The following is a 13,877-nucleotide window of genomic DNA, read 5'->3' as shown; positions in this document are numbered from 1 at the left end:
AACTTAAATTAGATATTTTTTTTCAAATTTTGTGGAAAAAATACTTAGTCAAATAAGATATTTTCTAGATAGTTATTTCTAGACTACTTATTATTTCTAATATTAAATAGGAAAATATTATACATTGTGAAATTAATTATTTATATAATTAATTTTGGTACAATTTATTTTAAGAATATTTTTCCTAGTATTAAACTAGAGACTAATAATTAAGCCTTCTCTACACTTAATTATTTATTTCTTGAATTTAATACATTTAATTAATTTGAAAATTAAATATCTAAGTTGATTTTTATCATCATACTTAAATATTTGTTTTTCATGACATTTAATTAAATAGAAAATTATTTTTAGTTGAAATTTATTTTTTCAACTAAATTTAAATAATTTTCAAAATATATTTTTTTTTATTTTATTAATCAATTTTCGAAATTGCATTTCTTAAATGCTAGAATTTCAAATTTTATCTTGAAAAATAGATTAAGTTGTAAATTAATTATTTATTTTAATTAATTCTTGGATCAACTTAAATCAATGATTTTTTCATTTATTGATTAATTTAAAATAAATTGAATTAAAGTATATTATTAGAAATTCAATTAATTAGTCAAAGGAAAATCTAGATAGATGATATTTTTACTTGAAGTATTTTTCTAGTGTATTTAATTAAATAGAAAATTAATATTTAAGTTGATTTTCATCATCATACTTAAATATTTGAAATTTTTCTTATATATTTAATTAAATAGGAAAATTATATTTTTGTTGTAAATTAATTTTATTAATTAATTTTGGGCCAACATTAAATTAGAATAATTTTTCCAGGATTTATTTTTTTTATTTTAATATGCATTTTTCGAAAATTGTATTCTTATATACTTTAATTTTTCGAAATGCAATAAATATTTATAGAAGATTAAATTTGAGTTGTAAATTAATTTAAATTAATTTTGTAACAACTTAAATTGAATATTTTTCTAAATATTTATTGGAAATTATTACTAAGATGGAAATAATTCATGTTATTTTTATATCCATCTAAGTAAAATTTATAAATATTAAATTAAAATTTATATTTAGAATTTTTCATTCTAAATTGGAAATTTTAAATAAATATATATTTAAAATGAATAAATTAAATAAAGAGAATCAAAGAAAATACAACTCACTTTAAATAATGAGCTTGATTATTATTAAGATATTCGATCTCCATTGTTGGTCTTACAAAAGTTAAATGTTTTCAATATAACCTCGAGACGCTAGACTTCGTCCCCCTATGGATGGTTATTCGTTGAACGCATTTAACACCGTAAGATTTCATTTGATAAGTGTTTTGTAAGTTTTCGTCTCTATTAGACTCTCCCCTACGGTGACTACTTAGAGATAAACTTATGAAACATGAAACAATGGTGGAAGCTCATAAAATGAGAATAACCTTGACTCTCGCCTACCGGGACAACGTTGGATTCTTATTTTGATCGAATAAAAGGTTGTTAGAATAGTTTCTATTTTAGATGAGCTGACAACTCTATTCAATAAATGATGCTTTGACTCTCGCCTACCGGGACACTGTATCAGTTTGTTGAAAACCTTGGAAATTATTTAGGATTGTATGTTTTAGTATTTTCACTAGTCATTCCTACGTGCTATATGTTTATAATTTCTGAATTGTGTATGAATTTATATTGAACCATGTTATTTTCTGTTATTAAGTTGTAGTTTAATTTCGAATCTTCATTGTTGGTCCAACATGTTTGTTTATCTAATGAGATAAATCCCTAGTGGATTTTCACCATTAGACATACATAATAGTGTAAGATCTCGAAAGATAAATATTGTATATGCAACATCTAGCTGTTCATCAATTGATGACACCTTAGACTAGTATTTTTACAATATGAAACAAGAAGATTACATAAATAAGATTAGTTTGTCTTTCGCTAATCGAAGCATCGTTGGATTCTTATTTATAAACGAAATTATCCTAATTCCTCTTAGCTTATTCATTTCGAATTAGCTTCAAAACATATCATTGGATGAATGGTCTATAAATCATTTCATGTCATTGTATTTTCTCTTAAGAAATTAAATGACGCATATGATTATAATCCCGAAATTCTATTCCCAATTGATATAAATCCTCAATCTTAGAAATCTCCTACTTGTATGGGCAAATCTGACTTAGAGTTTGTATTAGTAGTGCTGGTCCAAGATAGAATTACTCATTATTTTTGGTATAAATTTAAGTCTTTGACTTTAATTTTAGATTCCAAATAGAAATTTTCTTATATTTCTAATTCCAGAATACAATACAGTTACACTTTCTCAAGTGTTTAATATCCATCTTTCATTAATGGATTCAAACTGTATGGAATATGAGTTAGGTATTCTGTGACCAGGATCCACTTGCAGTATTCTAAGAACTCTTTGATGTAACTAAACCTATGTCATCAATAGACACTACCATTTTTTTTAATCTATGGCATTTGTATCTTGTTCATAGTGGATTTGACAAGATCAATCTCTGCAAAGAGTTAATATGCCTATATCCACTGAAAGTAGTTCATCTCATTCGCAGATGGATGTACATTCATGGGTGGATATGAGTTTTTCGTTGTATTCTTAAAACGATAACTCTAGATTATACCTTTTAGCAAAGAAATTTGAAATGTTTGAAAAATTTCATTAATTTCTAGCAATGGTTAAACCATTAAGGTAAGTGGTTAAAGATCTTGCGAACTGATAGGGGTGGAGAAATAGTTAGTAGATATGCAGTTCAAAGATCATTAAATTGATTTTTGAATTATATCCAAACTTACCTCCTCAGAAATTTCGAGTTGCATATTGATGATTAGTTACTAGTCGTTGCCTAAATCCTTCTATGGTAATACAATTTCAGAATGATGTAATGGTTGTATACTTAATGTAAATCATTACTAGATTCATGGATGACCTAATCAAAATCTTAAGAAAAGCTAGAACTGTTAACCATGGTTTGTTAGCTATTCTAAGTGATTAGGGGTGGACCATCCCATTGTCAATAGATAAGAAAGTGTTTGTTCAAACAAATACTACTTTTCTAAGATAATGACTAAGTCTGAAAAACAAGTAGCAAATAAAGGAGATATTTAATTCTTGATTCCAAAAGTGTTCTATCATCTTATATAACATATGATGATCCCACTGCCTCTGTTGTCTTGTCACAACCGAAGAGATCAATACCATTTAGTTTTCTTAGACATAATTCACTGTGCCTTGTCGTAGTGGGAGAGTTTCTAGGATCTCACCTTCTTATGAGTTGGGAGACACTAGTGATTAAAATCCATTGTGAGTTTAAACAAGTAATGGATTGTCAAGATAAGAAACTAAGAAGAAAGCCAATAGAACTATGGTTTAATCCATTCACATGGAGTAACCTAAAGTTTTCTATTACAAGGATATAAAAGGAAATTTTCGTTTATAAGTCCATTCAATGGACTTAACAAACTTCCTGTTCCTAGTATTATAGGTTTAAGTTTATCTGAACCTATGGCTTGTGGTATACCTGGTAATTACTTACTCTAATGCAAGCAACTTACTTTAGTAAGATGCTGAAGCATTTTCTTTCTAATGGAAATCTATAGAAGCTTCACAACTTCTTATGTATAGATTTTATTTATCTAAGGAAAAGTCTTAACTATTCCAGAAAAGATAAAGCCATGAAAGAATTTCTTATATCAACAGTGAGAGGTCTTAGATATGCTTTTGTATGCCTTAGACCAGACACCTGCTGTTAAGTGAGAGTAATGAGTAGGTATCAGATTAATCCAGGAGAATAACATTGGAAGACAATCAAGTAAATCCTAAGATTAAGAAGAGGAACTATATGTTAGTCTATAAGAGTGTGTTTAAAACTCTTAGACTACACCACATCAGATTTCGAAATTTGCCTACGTGCTAGTAAATCTTTCTGATAAGATGGTGGTTACTCTGGGGGTGGAATAGTGATTTTGGAGAAGTGTAAAAACCTATCTGAAGTCTCTAGGTCTACCAGAGAGAGACTGAATGTTAAAGCTGCAGGAAAGGTACTTATTCAGTCTAAGGAAAGTTCTATACATCTTTGGCACCATTCCAAATTGCCTTAAACTACTAGTGTTAATTTCCTGATTAACCAAAAGTAGTTGCCAAAGGTATAGAATCCAGTATCCCAAGAGAGTAGACATATAGAGAGGAATTTCACATTATCAATGATTTTGTGATTAAAGGAAGAGTAATGGTGGAGAAAAGGTTGTGTTTAATTCAACCTTTCAGATCCTATTACGAGGAGTTTACTACTACTACACTTGATTTGTATATCAAGGTGTTGAGATTATTTGAAACGCACTTTTTGTTTTATATTAGTGCAAGTGGGAGTTTGTTGGGTTTTATGCCCTAAATAAAACTCATTTCAATATAATCAGATTTACTTATTAATATAGATCAGAAATAACATTTAATGTTGCATGGTTCACATGATTTATTTCATGATTATATGTACATAATGTATAAATTCATCTGAAACCCTTTTCACATACTTGATCCTGTTTATTGTGCCGTCAACACATTGGAAAGTAAACATGACTATGTGAATAAAGTTTTCTAGATTTATCAGACACAGGGTTTTACTGATATGATAATCTACAACAAGAGTTTACTTATATTTGGAGAAATACTATGTTCTTTCGAGAACATTGGTTAAAGCAAAGCTCAGGTTGGATGCGTGGAGTATGCATCGGAAGGGACCGATATTGAACTTTGACTTAGATTTAATTAAACTTACCGTAAAATCTATTCAAGTCAATATCGCCTAGTTGATCCTAGATCAAATGATCTTAATCCTGTTATGATTAGGCTCAATCTTGAAAGGCTATTCGTGTTCCTTGAATTGTTAGTTAAGCCTACTTTTAGGTCAGGGTGATACGTACTTTTTGGGAACACGGTAGTGCAATTGAGTGGGAGCGCTAGCATAAACATGGAATCTATAGCTTCTATTTGGCGAATAGTAAGCAAAGGATGATCTCCTTCGAGCTTGACCAAACGAAAATAAATGGTGGAGATCTCATTTCACATAAGCTAAAATATCATTTATTAGGGGTCAAGTGTTTTAAGGATAAAATACATAGTAGGGTGTTACGGTAATTTAATCCCTTTACTGTGTAGATCATTCATATAGAGGATAATTGATCACATTAGGATTATAACAATGGATAACTAATGATGTGTCTATATGGTGGAACATATAGAGAATTCTATATACTGAGAGTGCAATTCTAAGTTCTATGCGTGGATTCAACGAAGAATTAATAAGTTAGTGAATTTTAGTGCTAAATTCTTGATCTACTTATTGGAAGCTCGGTTATATAGACCCATGGTCCCCCCACTAGTTGAGATAATATTGCTTGTAAGACTCATGTAATTGGTTTTGATTAATCAATTATAATTCTCAAATTAGACTGTCTATTTGTGAATTTTTCACTAAGTAAGGGCGAAATTGTAAAGAAAGAGTTAATAGGGGCATATTTGTTAATTATGATACTTTCTATGGTTCAATTAATAAATATGATAAATGACAATATTATTTAATAATTATTTATAGTTATTAAATAGTTAGAATTGGCATTTAAATGGTTGAATTAGGAAATTGGCATTTTTGAGAAAATCAGATACAAAAGGTGTTAAAATTGCAAAATTGCAAAAAGCAAGGCCCAATCCATTAAAGCTATGGCCGGCCACCTATTGTAGGTTTTTAAGTTGATTTTTTCATTATTTTAATGCCATATAATTCAAATCTAACCCTAGTGGAATGCTATAAATAGATAGTGAAGGTTTCAGGAAAATAACACTTTTCTTCAGACTTTCTGATTCAGAAAAACTGAGCCTTCTCTCTCCCTATCTTTAGCTGCCACTTCTTCTTTCTCTTCCTTTGAATTTCGAAATCCTTAGTGTATGAGTAGTGCCCACACACATCAAGTGATACCTCAATCATAGTGAGGAAGATCGTGAAGAAAGATCATCAGCAAAGGAGTTTCAGTATCAAAGATTCAGAGAAAGAGATCCAGGTTCAGATATTGATAATGCTCTGCTACAGAAAGGAATCAAGGGCTAGATATCTGAACGGAATGAGTCATATTATTCCGCTGCACCCAATGTAAGGTTTTTTAAACTTTATATGTGTTTAATTTATCGTTTTAGAAAGTTCTTATTTAGGATGTTAATAAACATACTTGTGAGTAGATCTAAGATCCTGGTAAAATAATTTCCAAGAGATTAATGTAAGCTTCTTGAGATAAGCCAAGAACTTTTCGATTCCTGTCACGATGGATCTCAATCCCCAAAACATAAGATGCCTCTCCAAGATCTTTCCTATCAAAATTGGTAGACAGAAAACTTTTGGTCTCATTTAGTAATGACAAATCACTGCTGGCAAGTAAAATATCGTCTACATAAAGAACAAGAAAAAATATGATGACTCCCACTGATCTTTATATAAATACACTAGTCAAACTTGTTCTCGATGAAATCCAACAGTGTTACAACCTTATCAAACTTCAAGTACCACTGGTGAGATGCCTGTTTGAGACCATAAATGGATCATTTCAATTTGCAAAACAAATTGTCATTTCCATTTTCCTCGAAGCCTTCAGGTTGAGATATATAGACTTGCTCACTCAATTATCCATTCAGAACAACAGTTTCAATAACCATTTGACCCAACTCTAAATCAAAGTGCACAACTAAATCCATATTAATTCTGAATGAATCTTTAGTGAAAGCAAGTGGAGAAAGTTTCAGTGTAATCAATACACTCTTTGAGTAAAGCCTTTTGTCACTAAACGTAATTTATACATTTCAATATGTCCCATTTTATCCTTTTAGTTCTTAAAAAATTCATTTGCAACCTATTGGTTTGAAACAATCAGGTAATAGAACTAACTTCCTCATATACATTATTTTTGTCCATGAACTTAATCTCATCATCCATAGCTTCTATCCATTTTGAAGAATGTGGACAATTACGTGCTTCACTATAAGTGACCGGTTCCATAAAATGACCAAGATCACATTCACCTTCTCCAAGGTAAATAAAATTATCATCACACCTTATTGACATCTTTTGTCTTTGAAATATCCATATAGGAGGTACTTCTGGAATAACCTCTATTTGTTGACCATCATTTTGAATGACATAGTCCACAATTAGATTTCTCTAATAACAGGACCCTCATCAACAACAAAACCTTCTTCAATAATAGGTTCCTCATCAATAATAGGACTCTCGTCATCTTAGATATTAGGAGCAATATATTCATCAGCAATGGGAGCGTTATCAACTAGAGCAAGAATAAGACTGCTATTATTATCATCTCTTGAAAAAGACATAGGAATAAAATTTCCTTTAGATGACTCCCCCATTTCAAGAGATGTTGAAGGAATATGTTCAACAACATCAAATTCTAGAAATTTAGCAGTCTGAGATTCAACAATTTGCGTACTACGAGTAGGACAGTAAATGTGATAGCCTTTTGAGCGCATTGGATAACCAATGAAATAACAACGATTTGATCTCGAATCTAACTTTTTCAAATTAGGATCATAAATCCTTGTTTTAGCTGGACAACCCCATACACGAAGATGATTCAGACTAGGCTTTCTCCCAATCCACAACTCAAAAGGGTTTTGGGAACAGATTGACTTGGAACACAATTTAAAATATAAGTTACAGTCTTAAGTGCTTCACCCCATAAAAGCTCTAGAAAATTTAATCTACTCATCATGTTTTTAATATAACGATGAGAGTGCGATTTCTCCGTTCAGCAACGCCATGTTGCTCAGGTGAACCTGACATAGTGTATTGAGAAACTACACCATTTTCTAGAAAATATTCAGCAAAAGGCCTCATGTGTAGTCCATATTCTGAATAACGATTACCTTAATATTCTCCTCCACGATCTGAAAGAACAACTTTGATGACTCTTCCTAACTGTTTCTCAAGAACATTTCGAAAGATTTTGACTTTTTCAAGAGCGTTAGATTTTTCTTGAATCAAGTAAGTAAAGCCATAACGAGAAAAATCATTGATAAAAGTTATAAAATACTTATTTTTGCACAACGTCGTGGAATAAGGTCTACTGATGTCAGTGTCGATAATCTCTTATAAAGAGTGACTACAGTTAACAGTCTGCTTTCTTATTTTAGTCAATTTTCCACAAGTGCAATTAGCACAAGTATCCCAACCAGAAGCATCACGAAGAGGAAAAATTTTAGCTCTAATTAATCGTTCAAACTTTGTTTCGAAAATTTGACCCAATCTAAGGATGTTACCTTAATATAAGAGCTCTTACACACAATATTCACAAAATTAAAAGAGAAAGCTAAGGAAGTCAATGCTAATTATTAAAGACCACCAGAGTGAAATAGTGTCCAAATATTCGGAGTCAAACATAATATCAATATTATGATTGGCAAAACGATAAGAAAATCATTATTGAACTAAAAGCGGAAGCAAAACTGAATTACTTTAAAAGTAGGAATCAAGAAAGTACTGTTAAAAACAATCTGAACACTAAACTATAATTCAAGAATTAATGTGCGAACATAAATAACGTCAACTCCAATATAAGTGCCACTTTAAGCTTTGACTCCCTCGCACTTATCTTCTTGAGATCCCTTAGCCTCTGGTTGTGGTTGTTTCTTTTCATATTTTCTTTATCCTTTGTTGGGCTTGAGTTGAGAAACAAAGTGAGAAGACTCATTCTTCTCATTTTGTTAGCTTGCTTGTTTCAGCTACACACTGAGAAATAAGGTCACTAACACTCCATGTTTTATTATAAGTGTTTAGGTTGTCTTGGAAAAGCTAAAAGAGGTAGGAAGTACATGAAAAACTTAAAGAATGGTGTAATAGTCGGGAAGAGAAATATTATGATCTTTCAATTCGGACTGAACATTAATAATTTTTAAAATAAAATCTCGCACTCTTTTGATTTATCATACTGAATGGTTGTCATTTCATCGATAAAATGACCAACTACAACGTTTCACCAGTGTGAAAAAGTTTTTTTTTTTTACTACTGTGAAAAATTCATTAGCATTTGAGGTATTTGGCAAACCTCTAAATAAAAGTTCAGGAATTGAACTGTTCATAGCAATGAGACTAAGATGATTTGAATTTTTCCATTGTGCAGGAAGAATTTTCTAGGCAACAATACTAATATTAGTAAGATCAGCAGATTTTTCTTCTCGAAGGCATAAGTCCAAATCTATTATGCCTAAAGTAATTTTCATATCTCGTTTTCATGTCTAAAAGTTGGAAGCATTCAGAATTCAGACAAAAATGTCATTGTTGTTCTCAGAAAGGAGACCAAAAAATCCAAAAATTAAAACTTGATCAAGCCATATAAGCCAAGCAATTAGAAAAAATTGTAGAGTCAACTGGTCATTATAAACTCCCATTTGGGGTGAGAATATAACACACACATGATCTACCTTCATGAAGTTAACAATAAAGAAAAAAATACATATCAATTAAGAATTTATTACCTTTGGGCAAATAAATTTCTTAAATAATATATATTAATTCAATCAAAAATAATAATAAATATATATATTTAAAATTATTACCTTTGGGCAAATAATTAAAATATACACATTTAATATTAACTCACTTCATGGAATGTGAACTAATATGTATAACTACTACCTTTGGGCAAGTAATTACACATATAGCCAACCAAAATATATATTTTCTATAACATATGAAATTTGGTGATAAAATAATCATTAAAAATTTAATAATTTTCAACCAAATTTCCAAAAAGTTATTTATAAATTGCTTGTAATATATTGATAATAAAAAATAAAGTGTCCACCATAATACATTATTTTTACATCAAATAATCAAGTTTTAAAATTTTAGAACAACAAATAATAGAAAATATGAAAGAAAGAATATTGGTGGAAATTACATAGTCAAGATAAATTAAATAAGAGAGTGACTATGTTATATGGAACGAGAAGAAACTCAAAAAAATTTCTATGATCGACAGATTTCGAAAAATCATCAAAAAATATTTTTAATAATTTATTAAATACATAATTATCATAAAATAATAATAATTATTAAACGGAGTCAAAAGAATAATTAAAAATCATAGAAAAATCAGAAATTAAATTCTAAGCACGCTGGAAAAAAAAAGTCGAAAAATGACGTCAGACGTAGCCGCACGCGCCCCCACGCGCCACTGCCAAGAGTGGGCTTTGCAGGCGGGACGCTGGAGTTCATCTGCTATCTTGGGCAGGTCTGAAACCGGGTCATGCGACCCGGTTCTCTCCAGTTCGGTTCTGACGTGAAAACCAGCCAAAAAACTGACGGAAATTGAGGGGTTTTGATCGGGAATCAATTTCTAATCTACTACTCGGTCTAAATCGGTGTAAAAATGACTAAAAAGAAGTAGATTTAATGAGTAATCTGAAAATTTCAAACCCAAAAAAAAAATCATAAATTTTTTTGATTTTCGACTTAATCCGAAATTAAAATATGTATCCACATTATAAAACAATGAAGAATCATTCATTTATAATTAATTTCAATCAATTATAATTATAATCAAAAAACCAAAATTATAATTTCATAATATAATTATATAAGCCATAAAACTTTAAACTTAAAATTCTCATAATATACACAATGATTTCATACATATAATATATCAATGAGAAGAGAATTTAACAATGAATAAAAGCCCTAAAGTTTTAAGATTTAAAAACAAAAAATTCAACCTAAAATAATAATGATATTAATATGTAATTATGGATAATTAACATATACAAATTAATTATACAAATTATAGGTTATAAATCATATACAATAGGTAATCTGATACCACATGTTAAAAAAATTAATAATAAACCCAAGATCTATTTGTATATAACATAGAACACAATAATAATACATAATAATTAGGTATGCGTACCTGATTGATCCATAGCAATTACTTCAATTTGATCCATAGCAATTACTTCAATTTGATAGTGCAATACTATCAACTAAGTCTTCCTCCCTAAATCTCTAAATCAGAAGCAGTTTGTTTATCTGATTATCAAAAGGTATACAATTGTGATGAGACAATATGTATTTATAGAGTTAGGAAGGGGACTTAGCTACAAAACCCTAGTTGGACTGGGCCTGCTTTTCAAAGGCTTCAGTTAACTAGAAAAGCCCACACTTCTGCTTCACCTAGACGTTACACACAGATGCTAAGCCCATTAACAATTGATCACCAACAATATGGGCTAACACAGCAAAGAACTATCCAATCAACCCAAGTTTTAATAAAACCAATAAAATTTAATGTAAGCCTAAATAAAAAGTCTAACAAATGGGTGATATTTTTAAACTTATTGTAGACCATAAACTATATCAATGACTATACCCTAACTCAGAGGGGAATGGCTATACCCAATGAATAATATTTATGACCTTGTACATAAAAATAGATTGAAATAGAATGGAATACATTCCTAATTCAGAGTTCATGACAGTAATAAAATCTCATTCTCTTCAAATCGATGTAAAATCGAAGAACAGATCTAAAATCGATTTAATATTTTCTTTATGAAAAAAAAAAACCTGGAAGCCAAGCGGCATATCCACCGTCGCTCCCCTGCCAACTCAAACGTGTCGAACCCCTGGGAACCCAAACACTATCGATCCCCTACGAAAACGGAACCCGTCGTCTGCGAATGTTAACCCATCGTCCCTGTCAAGGAAAGAAAAGACCCAAAGAATGAGACAGATAGATATATATAGAGAGAGTAAAAAATGATGAGCGACTTGGGATTTTGATGGCAGCGATCTCGGATCTGATTTTGTTTGAGTCGTCGATCACAGAAACAAGGTGGTTGGACCAGCGATCTCCATCGGATGCCAACAATTCATCAAAACCAAATATAAAGTAAAGAATCGACTGAGGCAATCAAAATCAATTTTGTAATTACCTAGACCTCAATCCACTCTATCAGAAAATTTAATCGAGATCGATTCTCCTACGAAGGAACAGATTTCTATGCCACCTTAACCAGAGTGAGATTATGGATTTTTTTAAAAGATGTTTGCGATTCAATTTTATCGATTGCAAAAAAAAAAAAAAAGATAAGAATGTTGTATTATTTAATAATATAATATAGATTAAAATGATATATATTATTATGTGAATAATATATATTAAGTGTATGGTAAATAAATGTGTAACCTATAATTTTAACCTACACTTTTGTAACCTACATAGTAACTTAGAGAGGAGTTACAATTTTTTGCCACTTGTAACTCATGTGTTGATCACACATTATTTGTGTAATAAAAGGGTTGTTACACAATTTGATGATAGGATTCAAATGGTATCAAATTGTAAAGACCGCTTAGCTTAAATTTAAAAATTAGCAGTTAATTAAAATTTAATTATGAAAACTATTTATAGATATTTAAATAATTATTTATGTTGTTATATTTGAATTCAGAATGCATTTTCATGTCATATAGTGAAATTTCATAATTTTGCATTTTCGAGCCCGGCAACATGAAACGCGGTGTATGGCTCAGTAGAATCACAATTTAGTATTTTATTATGTTGGGGCAGTTTATTTAGACATTGGGAATGTCGGGATCAGTCAGGAATTTAGAGTTTTCCCAAAATACCCTTTTAGTGCTTTTTAACCCTTTTTGTGTGGGAGGGGCAAAATGGTCTTTTTGCCCCATAAACCTTTGTCCTTTAGTGGACTTAGTATTATGTGACTATGTGATTTGTGATGTGTTTATTTGGCTGAAATTAATAATTAAAATTACTTTTATAACTCATTTTATTCAAAATTGAAAAATCAAAGAAAAAGCAAAATTCCATTTTCTCTCTAGCCCTCTCTCTCTCTTTCGGCGTCTCTTTGAGCAGCAAGGAGGTGGTGTTTCCTTTGGTAATTCAAGTTGGATTTAGCAAGATTTTGATCTCAAGTTGTTGGTATGACTCTTGTAACCTTTTCTTAAGTTTCTTGAATTTTTAGGAAAAGATGAGTTTTGCATGCTTTGGATTTCTACTTGCTGCAGCTGTTGATTGTGTTTGTTGTTGTTCTCTGAAGTTTAAACATGTTTAATTGAGTAGATTAGAGCAGGTTTTGATGCTTGATTAGTTAATTTTAAGCAAGTATGGAGTTTTGAGCTAAATCTTGATTTTAATGGTGAATTGTTGAAATAGCTTGCTGTGCTTGTGGTATTTGTTTGCTATTGTTTTCAGAGGCTTGTTTATGTATATTTGAGTAGATTCAATCAGGTTTGGATGCATGTTAGTGGGGTTTAACCAAGCTTGAGTTTTGAACTCAAAGCTTGGAGCTTTAATGGCATTTTTTGTATCTGTGCTTACGGGGTTGTTTTGATGCTTGGAGAATGTTCTTTGGGGTATTTAGAACAGGTCTGGAAGGTTTGATATGGTTTGGGATTGAATTGCATGAGATATGAATTTTTGAAAGTTTCATGCACTGAAAGGTTCAGTATGGTCTGTAGGACCCGGAATTTCGGTTGGTGATTCTGGGTTCCTCCCAGAACTGGAATTCTGGTTGTAGAACCGGTCTACCGGTTGGGGAAAAATTGGGAACCCTAGTTCTTCCCATTTTTGTGTTGTTTAGGGTATTCCATGCTTTTTATCGATAAGGAAACTTTTAGTTTCTAGTTTAAGTCCCCAGGAAGTGATTTAGCGTGTCACTTATCAGTGTTGTGATTATTATGGTTTAGGAGCCTGTAATTGGCCGAGCAGTTCGTTCCACTCAGATTGACCAGCACACCTGAATTCAGAATCGAGGTAAGATTAGTATAACAGTAT

Source organism: Cannabis sativa, chromosome 6, assembly GCF_029168945.1.
Source record: "Cannabis sativa cultivar Pink pepper isolate KNU-18-1 chromosome 6, ASM2916894v1, whole genome shotgun sequence".
Classification (NCBI taxonomy): Eukaryota; Viridiplantae; Streptophyta; class Magnoliopsida; order Rosales; family Cannabaceae; genus Cannabis; species Cannabis sativa.
Note: the sequence above shows the minus strand (reverse complement) of the source record.